General features: G+C 37.0%; 1 long non-coding RNA gene across 2 annotated transcripts; it reads left to right on the forward strand.

Annotated features, from left to right (window-relative positions):
- Positions 1-122: 122 nt before the first annotated feature.
- Positions 123-16,513, forward strand: LOC141508389 (uncharacterized). Of its 2 annotated transcripts, XR_012474397.1 has the most exons (4): positions 123-211; positions 13,299-13,438; positions 14,896-15,001; positions 15,189-16,513. It is a non-coding gene; the product is annotated as an uncharacterized LOC141508389 (long non-coding RNA). The 2 variants fall into 2 exon arrangements; XR_012474396.1 differs by lacking the exon at positions 123-211 and having other exon boundaries at positions 9,677-13,438.
- The last annotated feature ends 1,714 nt before the right edge of the window (positions 16,514-18,227 follow it).

An 18,227-nucleotide genomic window follows, 5' to 3' on the forward strand; every position in this document is an offset into this window, starting at 1 on the left:
GGAGGGGGCGGAGCTCGGGCGTCGGCTAGCCAATGAGAGAGGGCCGACGGCCGCGGCGGGTGCCAATTGGGCGAGAGCTCGTGGGGGCGGAGAGACGGGACTGAACGTGGGGCGAGCGAAAACGCGGAGCTGGATCGCGTCCCGGAGCCGGCGGGAGTGTGAGGCTCGGGGTGGGGGCTGGGCCCGGGCTAGCCGGCGGGCACCTGGCCAGGTGGGACGGAAGAGGTGGTGCCAGCTAACTGGGGCAGAGATTCTGTGGGGCGGAAGGGGGGGTTGGGGAGGAGAAACGTATGGAAAGGGAAAATGTCTGACGGAGTGGGATGCCAGAAAGTGGGGGGCTGCGAAGACGTGGGGGGGAGAAAGGGAAGGAAGGAGGGGGTTGAGGTGGGGGATGGGATGGGAAGGAGTGCAGGGGAGGAGAAAGGAAAGAGTTTGGGGGGATGTGAGTGGGGAAGGGGCAGAGGAAAGAAGGGATGTGCAGGGCAGATGGAGGAGGGGAGGTAAGGAGAAAGGAAGAAATTGTAAGGGAGAGGAGGAGAGTAGGTAGTGGGGGACGGGGGAGGATGGAGGATGGAATCTGATGAGAACTTGGGGGGCGAGAGGGAAAGGGTGGGGAGGAAGTGAGGGGATGGGAATTTGGGGGTTTTTTGAATTATAAAGATTTTATTTATTTTGAGTTTTACAATTTTTCCCCTCTTCTTACCTCCCTCCCCCCACCCCCCACAGAAGGCCATTTGCCAGTCTTTACATTGTTTCCCTGGTATACATTGATCCAAATTGAGTGTGATGAGAAAGAAGTCTTATCCTTAAAGAAGAAACACAGGGGCGGCTAGGTGGTGCAGTGGATAGAGCACGGGCCCTGGAGTCAGGAGGACCTGGGTTCAAATCCGGCCTCAGACACTTAATAATTACCTAGCTGTGTGGCCTTGGGCAAGCCACTTAACCCCGTTGCCTTGCAAAAACCTTAAAAAAAGAGAGAGAAACAAAGTATAAGAGATAGCAAGATAAGACAATAAGATATCATTTTTTTCCCAAATTAAAGGTAATGGTCCCCAGTCTTTGTACAAACTCCACAATTCTTTCTCTGGATACAGATGGTATTCTCCATCACAGATACCCCAAAGTTGTCCCTGATTCTTGCAGTGATGGAATGAGCAAGTCCATTAAGGTTGATCATCACCCCCATGTTACTGTTAGGGTGTACAATCTTTTTCTGGTTCTGCTCATCTCATTCGACATCAGTTCATGCAAATCCCTCCAGGCTTCCCTGAATTCCCAGGATGGGAATTAGAAAGTGGGGACCAAGACATGGAGAAAAAAGGAATGAATATGGAGTTATGATAATAGAGTGTAGATGTGTATGTGAAGGAAATATGGACTAGAGTCTGTGAGGTTAAAGGGGATTTGGAGAGGATCTATGTGAGGGGGACAGCAGATATCCTTAATAGAGTATCAATATCCTCATAATTTATCACATGTTCTTGAAGACTTTGCCAGCAGGACACTACTGTAGCTAGCCCCTACCTAGCTGCAGAAGTTTCTAGGGAAACTAGAAACTTAATGGAAACTAGAAACTAGTTTCTATCAATGAATATTAAAATTTGAGAAACCAGGGTCAGCTAGGTGGCACAGTGAATAGAGCACTGGCCCTGGAGTCAGGAGTACCTGAGTTCAAATCCGGCCTCAAACACTTAATAATTACCTAGCTGTGTGGCCTTGGGCAAGCCACTTAACCCCACTGCCTTGCAAAAAGAGCCCCTAAAAACCAAAAAATTTGGGAAACCAAATTGGCCTGAATGCTGGCAAAGGTGCCAACACATTGAGATGAGTCTTGGAATATTTCTGGGAATCTGCAGAATAGATTGGCCAGAGGAAAGACAAGAAAAAAGGAATCTAGTTACAGGCTATGTATGACATTAGTCAATGACAGAAGGGAGAAGACACCAACCTGGGGAGGTAGCAAGAGACAGCAGTGCAGCTTGGCATGACATTAAAAACAGTAGCCCAGGGTTCAAATCACACCACTGATGCTTATTACTAGTATAACCTTAGTCAAGTCTCTTAACTTCCATAACTTTGATTTCTTCATTTGTAAAATGAAGGAATTGTATTTTGTGGCTCTTGAAGTCTCTGCTCTAAATTTGTCAATTCTCTAGCATTTAAAAGTAGTGGTGGGCAGCTAGATGACACAGTGGATAAAGCACCAGCCTTGAAATCGAGACAACTTGAGTTCAAATCAAGCTTGGACACCTAATACCTAACTCTGTGACCTTGGGCAAGTCACTAAACCCAATTGCCTTGCCAAAAAAAAAAAGTAATGGGACTTCTGTGTTGTAGGAATTTAAAAAAGAGGGAGATCAGCAAAGCTTAAAAGATCATAAATGTAAAGCTGGAAGATACATCAGAGAACATCTAGTTCAACTGCCTTAATTTGTAGATGAGGAAGCAATGTTGTGGTTAAATGACTTGACTGAGATCAAAAAGGTGTTAATCTAAGATTTGAACTCAGACTGGACAGTTTTGAGTTGCTGTGAGTGAGAGATAAGTCAGGAAGAAGCAATAAGTTTAGGATACTTGTGAAGGATGATGTGTTAAATTGAAAAGGGATTTGAAGCTTGCAGCAGAGGGATGAGAAAGTTTGGGGAGTCATTTACATAACAGCAATTGTTGACGCTGTGAGACTTCTGAAGGAAATAGACTTGAGAGAGGAGTAGGGGTGTAATGATTGAATCTTAGTGATGCAATTAGGGAGCAAGAGAAAATGCCAGAGAAAGATGAGGTATATGGATGGTCAAAGAAGCCAAGAATTTCAGGGAGGAGAATCTTTGCCATCCTTACACCCATAAGATATCTGGAAAAGCAGTTAGCCTCTAGCCTTGAGAATGTTGTGGGAAAGTAAGGTGCCTGATTATCTCTTAATTCATATGGGGCCCCATCAGCTTTACTAATTCTCCTAAGCTTCTCACACTTTGTGATCAGTACTTTAGCAGATAATTGTGTAAAATCAATGAAATTTTCATTTTAACTGTTAGCAACCTGCTTTAATTCATAAAATTCTGTATAAACTACATTCATATAGATGATTTGGAAAAGTGTTTGGAGTTAGAAACTTAGTTCAATCAGTTATTAAAATTTTTAAATATATTTAAAGGAAAACTGTTGGTCTGGGTTCACAAGAATTAGGGTCTTCATGATCCTCTTTTTTAGGATACCAAAAAACAAAAATTCAATAAGAAATTTAGAACCAGCCAAAAAAAGCAAAAAATTGAAGAAAATAACATAATTTTAAAAATATTATTGAAAGAACGGGCAGCTAGGTGGTGCAGTGGATAGAGCACTGGCCCTGAAGTCAGAAGTACCTGAGTTCAAATCTGGCCTCGGACACTTAATAATTACCTAGCTGTGTGGCCTTGGGCAAACCACTTAACCCCATTGCCTTGAAAAATCTAAAAGAAAAAAACAAAAAAAACCAAACAAACATAAAAGATTGCAAGAGGAAATGAACTGAGTGGAGCTAAGAAATCTCAGGACAACAACAACAAAAAAAGATATAACTTCCAAGCTTAGAAATACCTTAGATTGACTAAAAAAAATTGACCAAAAGCAGAATTAATGCAGTAGAGCAAAGATCAACAGAGAAATGCAAGTTCAAAAAACTAAATCTTGTAAAGTGATCCAACCATTCTTGAGAGTAATTTAAAACTGCCCAAAAGGCCACCAAACTCTGAATACCCTTTGATCCATTCATATTACTGCTATACTTTATCCTCAAAACATAAAAAAATTATGGGGGGGAAATGACCTATTTGTACAAAAATTTAGCGTTGGAAATCAAAGCCCATCAATTGGGGAATGTCTGAGCTCCCTTAAGTGATTTTAATTGTGCTATAAGAAATTACAAGCATGATGATTTCAGGAAAAACCTGGAATAACTTAACATGAACTGATGCATAATGTAGTGAACAGAATCAGAACATTGTACACAGTATCATTCGATGAACTATGAATGACTTGGCTTTCTGAGCAATACATGCTATCCCCCTCCAGAAAAAGAACTGATACTGACCAAATTCATAATGAAGCATACTATTTTTCACTTAATTTTTTTATCAGAGTTCTGTTCAAAATGACTAATATGGAAATGTTTTACATAATTGTACATGAAGAACCTATACCTGGTTTCTTCCTGTTTAGGGGAGGGAGGGATAGAATTTGAAAGTCAAAATGAAAGTGTCAAAAAATCTTTAAAACTTGTCTTTAGATGAGTCATGTAAATATAACATATGGTATATGAGCCTTGCCACAATAAGGTTATAGATTGTGAGAACTGATGAAGGAAAGGGAACCTCAGAATTATTAGCATCCCAGAACATATCAAAAAGTAAAATAATTGGGTTATTCTATTTTAGAAAATATTAGATCTATCCCCAGAACTATAATTGTATCATTAAAATGGAAACTATGAGGATATTCAAAAATAAAGCAATATAAATAATTTAGAACGCATATTTTGAATACTTCAGGGACCCAAGATTTCATTGATATAAATGTACTTTTCATTGACATCAGTCATCACAATCTCCTCCTTGCCTTAATAGGAAGTTTTATGATTAGCTATGACCAAAAATAATTCATTAACTCATGACCAACCTAATTGATGAGCCTTTTTGAACTTAGGCTGTTTCTTAAATAATAAACATAAACCCATCTAAAAGTTTTTCCAGAATTTGAATTTCCTAGCATAGTCCTCAACAATTCAGGGTGACCATACCATGAGATGAAAACCACTATAAACTTCAGAGATAGAAAAGGACGCAGAGTTACTGTTCTTATTTAAGTTCTTTTAAAGATGTAAATCTGATTACAAGGCTTTGTTTTAAATCATTTTTTTTGTTTATATTTGCTGAGATTGAATTTATAATTTTAGAAGAAAATCTATAATGATGATTTTTAAACAGGCAAAATGATTAATCTTCTAAGGTCTTGTGCTTTGAAATGAGGCTTATGAATTGGGTGTCAAAAACAACTCATTTCTCTTGTCCTTGATCCCTGTCAATTTTTCTCAATAATTTGATCAGTAGGATGTAGGTGAATTCTCCACCCTACAAATGTCCCTATTTGTCATTTGAATACATGTTTGTTGAATAAATGTTTTCTTTTTTCTTTGGAGAAAAACTTGGTGTCATCAAGAACCATTTTAAGTTGTGTGATGTAATAATCATTACTGAGTTAGGCCCCCAAATACCACTTCCCAAGAACCTTGCCACAATGTGGCACATCCTTTTTTTCTGACTAGTTTCATCTATTACAGAGAGGCATGTTGAATTTTGTATGTCTAGGGTTGACATGCAGTGGTAATAATGGTTGACATTTCTTTAGCACATTTACGGTTTTCAAAGTGAAAACTTTCCTTATAAGGCTGAGAATAGTGTTATCCCCATTTTCCTAATTAGGAAAACAGTCTCCAGAGTCATATCTAATTTTATCAAGAGTACAGAGTGGAACCCAAGTCCAGTACTTTTTCAATTTCTACTCTTTTTAAAAATCACATTTGAGTTAACCAGTGAACAACAAATTGGCCTGCATTCAAGTTTTTCAGTACAAGCAAAAAACTGACTCCTGGATGTGAACATGGTTACTAGGACACCCTATTTTCTACACTCTTTACAAGACTAATTAGAGCTACATGACTAATTCCTAGAAAACTGAGAATTTTATGGATATTGGATGCTTCTCAAGGACAGTGTCAGTGTTTGGGAGAACCATCACTGTTCATGTGCTGAACCATCTGATTCAATTGTGAGCTCTTTGAGAAGATCTACCTTGATTTTCTATTTCTATCTTCAGCTCTTAATTCAGTGCTCAACACATAGGAAGCATTTAATAAATTTTTCTATTCACTTAGTGTCCAAAATGGGATCTTGGTTAAAGCTGCAAAGCAATGTAATCAAAGGATGTTGGTGTTGAACAAGATTTTAGAAAAAATATTGTTCAATCCTCTCAGTTTAGAAGTAATAGACTTGTAACCCTTTGTGAGACTTATCCTGACTTTTTCTAGTAAGCCAAGTTGGGTATGACCATGTTAAGGCAAAAGTAGTATTTTCAAGTAACTTAGGTTAAACTTTCTATTCTGGATATCCTGAAAGTTGGTTTTTCCTGATCTTAAATTTTTTATTTATTTAAGGCAATGGGGTTAAGAGTGACTCCCCAAGGCAGCTAGGTGGCACAATGGATAGAGCACCAGCCTTGGAATCAGGACCTGAGTTCAAATTCAAGTTCAAATTCAGCTTCAGACACTTAATAATTGCCTAATTGTGTGACCTTGGACAAGTCACTTAACCCCATTGCCGTGCCTTGACTTTCCCAAGGTCACACAGCTAAGCAATTGAGTGTCTAAGGTCAAATTTGAACTTGGGTCCTCCTGACTCCAGGGCCAGTATTCTATCCACTACACTACCTCGCTGCCCCTGCTTTATTATTCTTGATATAGATTTCTGACAGTTAAGATGATGAGAAAAAGAAATGGGGGGGCGGCTAGGTGGCGCAGTGGATAAAGCACCAGCCCTGGAGTTGGGAGTACTTGGGTTCAAATCACGTGTCAGACACTTAGTGATTACCTAGCTGTGTGGCCTTGGGCAAGCCACTTAACCCCATTTGCCTTGCCAAAACAACAACAACAACAACAACAAAAAGAAATAAAGGAATTATAATATCTGAAAGGCATTTTGTATACATTATTCAATAAGTATTTGTTATTAAGCACTTAAAGTGTGTCAGGCAGTCTATCAGACACTGTGGATACAATACAAAAATTAATGACCTTTAGTTTAAAGGAACTTACAGTCTATTTAAGGAAACAACATATATATACATATATATGTAAGTAAATATATATATGTGTATACATTATATATATATATATATATATATATATATATTTACAATGTAATTTCCACAATAGAGGGCACTGGCAATTTAATTTAGAATATCAATATAGGCCTCCATAGGAGGTGGTATTTGAGATGAACCTGGAATAAAGATAGGGATTTTTAGCAGCAGAAGTGAAGAAATACTTTCCAGGCATGGGTGTATGTGTGTGTGTGTGTGTGTGTGTGTGTGTGTGTGTGTGTGTGTGTGTGTATATATATATATATATACACACACATATATATATATATATATAAACCTCCAACTTCAGTAGTAAGTAATACACATTTTTCTGAAAAGATTGCAGTGAAAGAGAATGCTGTGAAGCTGGGATAGGTTTTGCAATCAAAACTAATCTAGTCAACATTCTTGAATGCCTACCAAAAGGAATGAATGACAGGCTTATACAATGAGATTGCCACTTCCAGAAAAAAGCCATGCCACTATCATCAATGCGCATGCTCCTTCCATGACAAACACTGATGAAGTTAAAGTAAAATTTTATGGGAGGGGTGGCTAGGTGGCACAGTGGATAGAGCACCAGCTCTGGAGTCAAGAGTACCTAAGTTCAAATCCAGCCTCAGACACTTAATAATAACCTAGCTGTGTGGCCTTGGGCAAGACACTTAACCCCATTTGCCTTGCAAAAACCTAAAAAAAATTTTATGGGAGACTTTAAGGGTGGAGCCAAGATGGCAGCATGAAGCTAACCTGCTCCCAGAGCCTTTTCTCTCACTACAGAACCCACTAAGAAAAAGAAGATTCAAAGAAGTTTTTAATTGTAGACATCATGGAGGATCTTCTGTGAAGGTCTGTCTCTTTGGGGGGAAAGGAGAAGTAAAGTTCTGGAGAGGGAAGAGCAGGGAAAGCTAGCAGGAGCCTTTTAGCCACAGTGCATTCAGGTCCCAACAGTTTAATTAGATAGACAGCAAGCCAGCAGAGAGGATCCCAACTCGAAACAAAGTCTGAACCCTAAGAGCACCAGGGTAAAAGAGAGGTCTAGGTTGGGAACAATCCTCTATTAAATCAGAACTTGGACATAAAGGAGGAAACAAACCTTTTTAAAGGCAAGGTCTCTACTGTGTAGGCAACATCTTGGCCAACAGTGAGCCAGGGATCAGATTCCAGGCCCAGCAAAATAAAAACTTGGATCTATACTCCATATACCCCAGGAACAGAACTGCAACAACAAAAATGAACAAAACTAAAAGAACGCTCACTATAGAAAAATATTTCACAGATAAAGATGACAGAAATGCCATGTCAGAAGAAGAAAGCAGTGGAAAATTAAAGGAGAAATATCAAAACAGTCTATAAATTGGACTCAAATTCAAAAGCTCATTGAAGAGCTTAAAAAAGAATTTAAAAACCAAAGAAGAAAGGAAAAAGAAAAATGGAAAAAAATTAAAGTCATGCAGGAAAATTGTGACATGTTGACCAAAGAAATCAACTCCATTAAAAGTAAAAATAACTAGCAGGGAAAGAAACATAGAAGATAATTGAAAATAAAATCCTAAAAAATTATAATTGAAGTTAGAAACTAATGAAACTACAAAACTACTTTTTTTTAATCAAACAAAATAAAAAGGCTGAAAAAGCTGAAGAAAATGTACCGTCTAGGGAAAAGAAATCCAGGAGAGACAATCTATGAATCACTGGACTACTAGAAAGCCTGGACCAATGGAAGAACCTGGAAAACATCATGTAGGAAATTATAAGGGGGAAAACTGCCCCACCCTATTAGAACAAGAGAACAATATAACATGAAAGAATCCACAGAACCCCTCCAGAAAAGAGACCCCTGGATAAAGCTCCAAAGGCTGTTAATAGCCAAATTCCAGAACCCTCAAATAAGAGAGAATATTGCAAACAGCAAAAAGAAAGCAATTGAAGTACAAAGGGAACAAAATCAGACTAACACAGGACCTATCAGCCTCAATGTTGAAGGATCAGAAGAATTGGAATAACATATTTTGGAGAGCTAAGGACCTGGGATTAAAACTCAGAATGTACTACCCAGTAAAAAAAGGGGGGGGGGGGGGGGGGGGGGGGAGATGGATGTTCAGTGAAATACAGTACTTCCAGAACTTCCTGACACAAAGACCAGAACTGATCAGAGAATTCAATCACTAAATACACAACTGAAAAGTTACATAAGGGGGAAAAAAAGGCAAATGGAAAAAAGGTTTGAAAAAACAATTGTTTTAAACAAATGTTGTCCCCTAAAAGGGAAGATATCAAAATTCTAATTCTTTAGAACTTTACTTCTCTAAGGAAAATTAGAGGGTAGAATAATTGAAGAGAATGAACCTTAAGTATAGGGGTATAATTGGGCCTTGTCTCTCAATTGAAGAGGTCCAAGCTCATATCACTATGTTTGAGACAAAAAGCAAGAGTGTTAACTTCAACTTAAGTATCTCATTCCACTCAAGTGGCTTTAATCAGGAACTGCTAAGCATCTCTGTCTAATGAGGGCTTCATAAACTGGGAGGATCTGAGACAGATCTGAGACAATGTCTCTTACTGATGATCATTTGTAAAGTTCTTAGTGAGACCTCCAGAGCCTCTGGTACTTCAAGATTCTTTCAGTTAATTAGATCAGCCCGGTGCTTCATTTAACCAGGGGGTTGAGTACCCTGGGTGGGGGGGGGTGGGGGGGACAGAGAGAGAGACAATTGGCCTTGGTTCACTTAACAAAGTGTTAAGTGTGTGGCAGTAAAGTGTGAAAGAAAATAGGCTTGGGGGGAGGGGCACAAATAGTTCAAGAAATTGTATGGCTCTGGAGGATACTTTGCCTCATGAAGAGGATTGTGTGTACTTGAAAGATATAAGCAATCAAGTAAATAATCTGTGATCATATCTTGATAACTATAGGATCTTATCAAGCAATCAAATAATCTAATTGATGATACCTGATTAATAATATTAGAGCACCAAGGGAAGAGGCACTAAGATTTATAATTTTAGAGGGAAAGAAGGAAGAATGTGAATGCTGAGTAAATTCTATTCAATAGATTTAGCCTAGTGAGGAAATAAAGATACGTTCCCACTTGGGTTTAAAAAATCTAACAATCTACAGGGAAGGGGGGGACAGGGAAAGAAAAAGGAAGAAGGGACTGATAAAAGGGAAGGGAAGCAGAGAGATACACACAAGGTAAAGGTAAAAGGTTAGAGCAAAATATATGCCTCAGGAAAAGTAAAAAAATCTGGGATAGTGATCCTAATCTCAGAAAAGTAAAAGGAAAAAATAAATCTCATTACAAGAGATAAGGAAGGAAACTACATGTTCTTATAAGGCATCAATCATAATGAAGCTATATAATGCACCTAGTGGTATATCATCCAGATTCCTATAAGAAAAGATGAGTGAATTACAAGGAGAAATAGAGAGCAAAACTCTAATAATGTGAGACCTCAATATCCCTCTTTCAGAACTAGATAAATCTAACAGCAAAATAAACAAGAAGGAAGTTAAGAAAGTGAATGAAATCTTAGAAAACTTAGATATGATAGAAATCTGGAGAAAACTTAATGGGGATAGAAAAGACTATAACATTTTCTTAGCTGTACACTGCATCTATCCAAAATATAGTGATTTTGATAGGTGATGAGGCAATAAGAGCTAGGTGAATCTAGATTCAAAATTCAATGGAAAGATATGCTGGGTATAAATTCTCTAGTATGTTACCAAGAATGCCTTGTATACAAAAAAGTATATAAAAGATATCACTAAGAGATATATGATCAGAAAAAGGCTGGTTTAGTAAGAATACATGTCAAAAGATAGCCAGAATGTCACTTCTCTCCACAGAATGTTAAAAGACTTAGGAGGTCTCCTACATTTTGAATGGGTCTCTGAATAATCCATGTGAGCTGCATTGTTAGAGGATAATCCTAGTAAAGATGATAGGAGAAACTGGTTAGAATTTGGCCAATGGTTAAGCTTTTATTGAGGTTTTTGTTTTTTTTGTTGGGGTTTTTTGTTTGGTTCTTTTATTTCCAAAGTTTTGCCCTCCCTTCCTCCTTCCTTGCCTATTACAGTAAGTAATCTAATAGAATGATGTTTCTCCTCCATTCTCGAAGAAGGTCATGACATCAGGTAGGTAATGCCATGACATGCACATGTATTGGATTTAGGGTGGGGAGAAGAGGTGCTATGCTGTCAACAACTTCATTTTCTCCTCCAGAGGAACTGGTCCTCTATCTGGGTCCAGTGGCCAGATATTAATCAGAATGATTGGATTTGGCCCTGGATGCCAGGCAATCAAGGCAAAGTTACTTGCCCAAGGTCACACAGCTGAGAAGTGTCAAGTGCCTGAGGCTAGATTCAAACTCCCCCCCCACTCCAAAGCCAGTGTTCTATCCACTGTGCCACATAGCTGCTGCCATCTGATATAAGTAATCTGATATAGGTTATATTTATAAATATGTAAAAAACATTTCTATATTAGTCACTTTGTTAAGCATATCTTTAACTGATACAATAAAATACTGTTTGGTGTGAATGAGGGAGATTAGCAGGATGGTAGAGGAGAAAAAGCATGAGATTTAAAATCAGGATCTCAGTTCAAATCCCAGTTCTGCCATTTACTATCCTCGGGCAAATCATTTTACTTTTATTTTCGGTTTCTCTGTAAAATGAAGATGATTCTCATCTATTGCACTCGTGGATGAAAGCAAGCTTTCTGTAAAACGTAAAGGACTAGCCAAATGCATTCTTTTTAATATTTAACAAAGATGAAAGAAGAAAGTTTGTGATATTCATGTATTTGTTTACACTAAGTACCTCAAAATTTTTACATTGCCTTGTGCTGGGTGATGGGAAAGGCAGAGAGAGGCAAATAAAATACCTCTCCAACTCACTTAAGCTTAAGCTTAAAATTTAATAGAAAGAATATGAAACATATATAGATAATTAGAATATATTAAATACTTAAAAGGATTACAAAAGTGCTAAAGAACAAACAAGGGAGAAGGTACTTTAGTCATAGTGACCTGAAGATAATTCTCTTCTAGCCCACAAAGCTAGAAACTGAATTATATAGAATCAAAGTGTTTTAGGGAGGAAGCAGTGAATGAAACATTAGATCCATGTTCAAGTCCAGCCTCAGACACTTACTAGCCATGTGACCCTGGGCAAGTTACTTAACTTACCTGTTTGCCTCAGTTTCTTCATTTGTAAAATGAGGTGGAGAAAGAAATGGTGGTCATAAAGTTTCAGACACAACTAAAAAATAAAAAGTATTTTAAAGCCAGTAAAGTCCTGAGGTGATCTAATCCAACTTCCCAATTTTTCAGATGAAGATATTTAGACCCAGAGGTTGTGACTTGCCCAACATCACATGAGGTTTGGAATTTGAATTTAGGGTTACAGACTCCAAATCTGGTATTCTTATGTCACAGGTTCTCAGTAATTCTTGTCCAACTAATCTATAAATTTCTAGTTTCTTTCCTGCCTCCATCACTTTTCTGAACCTCAGTTCCTTCATTTAGAAAATGGAGGATCATAGTATTTTTGTGAGGAAAGTGCTCTGAAAACCTTAATACACAATTGAGTTTTTTTTTCAAGGCAGTGGGGTTAAGTGGCTTGCCCAAGTTCACACAGCTGGGTAATTAAGTGTCTGAGGTCAGATTTGAACTCAGTCACTCCTGACTCCAGGGGTGGTGCTCTAACCACTGAGCTGCCCCCCTTAATACACAATTGAAATGAGTTGTTTTAACTTTTAATTCCTATATTATTTTTCCTTTAGACTATCCAGGAAGCTTTGGGATTAGCAGAGATTTAATAAATTACAGTTGGAGATGTGGCAAAGACTAATACTAGACTTCTCAAACATTAATGATGGTGGATTATAATTGACTTTTTTTTTTACAATTGACTTTTATCAAATAGAATTGGTTTATAGAATAAAACATTTTTCCCTTGCATGGTGGTTCTTCTGATAACAATTGTTTAAACTGATCAATTTTCCTGGAAAATGATGATTGTTTTTTTATTTTATTTTACTTTATTTTATTTTGATTGTCCCTTAATTATACAGTATTGCATTGATTATGCAAATATAACTAGCCTTAAAAATATCTCTTAAGGGGCAGCTTATTTAGAACCAGCCAAAAAGCAAAAAATTGAAGAAAATAACAATTTAAAAAATATTATTGAAAGAAGGGGCAACTAGGTGGTGCAGTGGATAGAGCACCGGCCCTGAAGTCAGGAGTACCTGAGTTCAAATCCTCAGACACTTAATAATTACCTAGCTGTGTGGCCTTGGGCAAGCCACTTAACCCCATTGCCTTGCAAAAACCTAAAACAAAATATCTTAAAGGTTTATTAAAAATGATACTGAAGTTTCATTTTTGCCTATTGTTTCTAGCCCTCTATTTTCTGTCTTTGGTTTAAACCCCAAGGGCCCAGAGGCTTTCTTCGGTGTCTAATTGTTTGTACACTGAGTTCCTTCATGTTTGGTTGGCATGTTCATGAAAAAGCAATACTCCTAGTAATTCTCCCAATGAGGTAAGTAAACTTCACATCTGTACCTTCCCCACCCCTTTATTCATATTGTTGCTGCCACAATTCATAATGAAACCTATGCATGGTTTGGTTTGCCTGTTCCAAATATTATCTTAGAACATACAAAGTCAGACTTCTCCCAATAGTTAATTCATAATTCTTTAGTAATTCATTCAGCATATATTTATTGAATCTTTACCAACAGCCTATTACAGTGAATTAGATAAGAATAGATTGATGGGACAGCTCAGTGGCTCAGTGAATAGAGCATTGGCCCTGAATCCAGCTTCAGTCACTTAATACTTACTTAGCTGTGTGACCTTGGACAAGTCACTTAATCCCATTGCCTTGCAAAAGAAAAAAAAGAACAGACTTACAAATCATAAGAGAAGTTCATATAGTGCTGTGAATATTCAAAAGGCATTTAGTTTGATACCTTCCTAAACAATTCCTCAAGAGCATTTCTACCAATTAGGCAGTCACTAGTTTGAAGACCTTCAGAGACAAATCTTCCCACTACTTCCTGGGAACAACTCATACTTTTTCACAACACTTATTGCTTCTTTAAGCAAAATATTTCTAGTTTCATTAGACATCACTTCGATGAAATGATTTCCTGGCCTTCCACCACCCAAGTTACCTTCCTTTAAACAGATTCCAGTTTTTCCATCATTCTTAAAATCTGATCATCAGAACTAAAAACAATGTTCTAGGGCAGTGAAATCATGATGTTTTTTCCTGCAAGGTCCCACTGTCGATCCATATGAAACTTACAGTCCGGAAGGCAAAACTACCAGATCTTTTTCATATGAGTTATTTTTTTTTAGTATTTTATTTTTCCCTAATTATACATAAAAACAATTTTAATATTAATTTTTAACACTTTGAATTCCAAATATCTCCCTTCCTATCCCCTCAGATCCCACTGAGAAGGCAAGCAGTTCTACATAGGCTATACATGTGTAGTCAGGAAAAACATTTCCATAATAGTCAAATTGAGAAAGAAAATATAGACCAAAAAACTCTCAAGAAAAATTAAAAAAAAGTTTTAAAAAAGTATACTTCAGTCTATATTGAGATACCCTCAACTTTTTGTTGGAGATAGATAGCATTCTTTATCATAAGTCCTTCAGAGTTGTCTTGGGTCACTGTTTTGCTGAGAAAAGCTTAAATCATCATTCACTGCTGATTATTCTACAATATTGCTATTACTTTGTACACAATACATTTCACTTTGCAGCAGCTCATTTCACATGAATTCTTGTCTAGCTAAATTAACACCTGTTAATTTTTTTTTATTTTGGGGAGGGGGAGGGGAAAGGGAGAGGAACCAAGTTATAGACTGTTCTACCAGAAAAGGAACTCTGACAAAAATGGAAATTCAGTTAGTCTGGTATCAGTGTTCTTGAATGTGTGCTAATTTGTCATCTTTTTCCCATTCCATTACTAATATGCTTTAGAATTCTGTTAGAAATCAAGCTTGAAGATTTTATCTTCTTCCAAACTTTTTGGAAAATCAAGATATTTCCTTTTTACCTCTTTCTGATTCTCCATGATTTGTCATAGGTAAGTCACTGATAAAAGCCCAAGAATCATGTCTATCAGTTTTTTCAGTACCTTAAAGTGTATTTCACTCACTTCTGGTGACTTGAGTTCTTTGAGAGAAGCTTTTCTTAGTTTTCTGTTAATTATTAGACCAAAATTAGCACAAGCAGCAGAGAATCAATCTATGCTTTTTTGCATCTCCCTTTAGAGGCTGCATCGAGGGCACAATCATCTACAAACAGAAGATCATGCAGCAACACTTCTTCCACTTTACTTTTGACTTGTAGCCTTTTCAAGTTAAAGAATATGCCATCAGTGCAATAGCTGACCTTGAGGCCATGTTCATCCTCAGTCAAGGAGTTTGATAACAGGACTGAAAACATCAACCTAAAAAGTATGGGAGCAAGGGCACGTCCTTGTTTCATTCCATTGGTGATCAGGAAATCTCGATAGCGTCATCCACTATCCAGAACCCAGGCAAGCACTCTGTCAGGAAACTGATGGACAGTACTGATGAACTTCTCTGGGTAATCGAATTTTGATGTAATTTTCCATAAATCCTCACTAATGATGGTATCAAAAGCCTTGGTCGGCTCTACAAATGTTGTACACAGACCTCCATTCTGTTTCTTGCATTTTTCCTGGAGTTGCCAGACAGCAGACATCATATCCACTGTTCCTCTACCCTTTCTGAAGCCACACTAGCTTTCAGGGAAATGACTATCTTCCACATGAAGGATCAGTCTATTGAGAAGGATTCTGACAAGAATCTTACCAGTTACCCTGAAGAGATTATGAAAAAGAGTAAAAACATAACTTTTTTTAAATAATTAGGCTCACTTTATTTTATTTTTTAATTTTTCAAAATTTTATTTGAGTTTCACAACTTCTCTCCTAATATTCCTTCCTCTCCACCCCCAACCCAGAAGGCAGTTTGTTAGTCTTCTCAATGTTTCCATGGTATACATTGATCTAAGTTGAATGTGAAGAGAGAGAAATCATATCCTTAAGGAAGAAAAATAAAGTATAAGAGATAGCAGAATTACTTTGTAAGATAATGGGTTTTTCCTCCTAAATTAAAGGTAATTTGGTCTTTTTTCAAACTCCATGATTCTTTCTCTGGATACAGATAGTATTCTCCATCAAGGTTGATCATCACCACAGAATCAGAAAAACATTGCATACCATAACAGCAACAGAAAAACATTGTATACCATAACAGCAACTGGGGACGATGATCAACCTTGATGGACTCGTTCATTCCATCAGTACAACAATCAGGGACAATTTGGGGATGTCTGTGATAGAGAATACCATCTGTATCCAGAGAAAGAACTGTGGAGTTTAAACAAAGACCAAGGACTATTACCTTTAGTTTAGGAAAAAAAAACTGATATCTCATTGTCTGATCTTGCTATCAATTATACTTTATGTTTCTTCCTTAAGGATATGATTTCTCTCTCATCGCATTCAATTTGTATCAATGTATACTATGGAAACAATGTAAAGACTGGCAAATTGCCTTCTGTAGGGGTGGGGGAGGGAAGTTTGATTAGGGGAAAAATTGTAAAACTCAAAATAAATAAAATCTTTATAATTCAAAAAAAAAGGTGTTAGGGTGCATAATGTTTTTCTGGTTTTGCTCATCTCGCTCAATGTAAGTTCATGCAAATCCTTCCAGGCTTTCCTGAATTCCCATCCCTCTTGGTTTTTAATAGAATAATAATGTTCCATGACATACATATACCATAGTTTGTTAAGCCATTCCCTAATTGAAGGATATTTACTTAATTTCCAATTCTTAACCACCACAAACAGGGCTGCTATGAATATTTTTGTAAAATTGATGTTTTTACCCTTTTTCTTTTTTTATTCATTAAAGATTTTATTTATTTTGAGTTTTACAATTTTTCCCCTAATCTTATTTCCCTCCCTCCACCCCCCCATAGAAGGCAATTTGTCAGTCTTTTACATTGTTTCCATGTTATACATTGATCCAAATTGAGTGTGTTGAGAGAGAAATCATATCCTTAAGGAAGAAACATAAAGTATAAGAGATAGCAAGATCAGACAATAAGATATCAGGGTTTTTTTTCTATACTCTTTTTTTTATAACCTCTTCAGGGTATAAACCTAGTAGTAGTATTGCTGGATCAAAGGGTATGCACATTTTTGTTGCCCTTTGGGTGTAATTCCAAATTGCTCTACAGAAAGGTTGGATGAGTTCACAGCTCCACCAACAATGTATTAGTGTCCAAGATTTCCCACATTCCTTCCAATACTGATCATTGTCCTTTCTGGTCATACTGGCCAGTTTGAGAGGTGTGAGGTGGTATCTCAGAGATGCTTTGATTTGCATTTCTCTAATAACTAATGATTTAGAGCAATTTTTCATATGACTATGGGTCACTTTAATTTCCTCATCTGTAAATTGCCTTTGCATATCCTTTGACCATTTGTCAATTGGGGAATGGCTTTTTTTTTTGAAAATTTGACTCAGTTCTCTGCATATTTTGGAAATGAGTCCTTTGTCAGAAATATTAGTTGCAAAAATTGTTTCCCAATTTACTATATTTCTTTTAATCTTGGTTACAGTGGTTTTATCTGTGCAAAAGCCTTTTAATTTAATGGAATCAAAATTATCTAGTTTGTTTTTAATGATGTTCTTCATTTCTTCCTTGGTCATAAACTGCTTCCCTTTCCCTAGATCTGACAGGTAAACTACTCCTTGATGTAATTTACTTGGAATAATGTTTTTTATGTCTAAATCCTGTATCCATTTTGATCTTATCTTGGTATAGGGTATGAAGTGTTGGTCTAATCTAAGTTTCTTCCATACTAACTTCCAATTTTACCAAAATTTTTATTGAAGAGAGAGTTTTTATCCCAATAGCTGGACTCTTTGGGTTTATGAAACAGCAAGTTACTATAATCATTTCCTGCTATTGCAGGAAATCTATTCCACTGATCTATCACTTTATTTCTTAGCCAACACCAGACATTTTGATGACTGATGCTTTATAATGTAATTTTAGATCTGGTAAGGCTAAGCCACCTTCTTTTGCACTCTTTTTTCCCCATTAAATCCCTGGAAATTCTTGACTTTTTATTTCTCCATATGAATTTACTTACAATTTTTTCTAACTCATTAAAGTAATTTTTTGGAATTTTGATTGGTAAGGCACTAAACAGGTTATTTAGTTTTGGTAGAATTGTCATTTTTTTTTTTTTAGGTTTTTGCAAGGCA

This window comes from Macrotis lagotis, chromosome 1, assembly GCF_037893015.1.
Source record: "Macrotis lagotis isolate mMagLag1 chromosome 1, bilby.v1.9.chrom.fasta, whole genome shotgun sequence".
In the NCBI taxonomy this organism is placed as follows: Eukaryota; Metazoa; Chordata; class Mammalia; order Peramelemorphia; family Peramelidae; genus Macrotis; species Macrotis lagotis.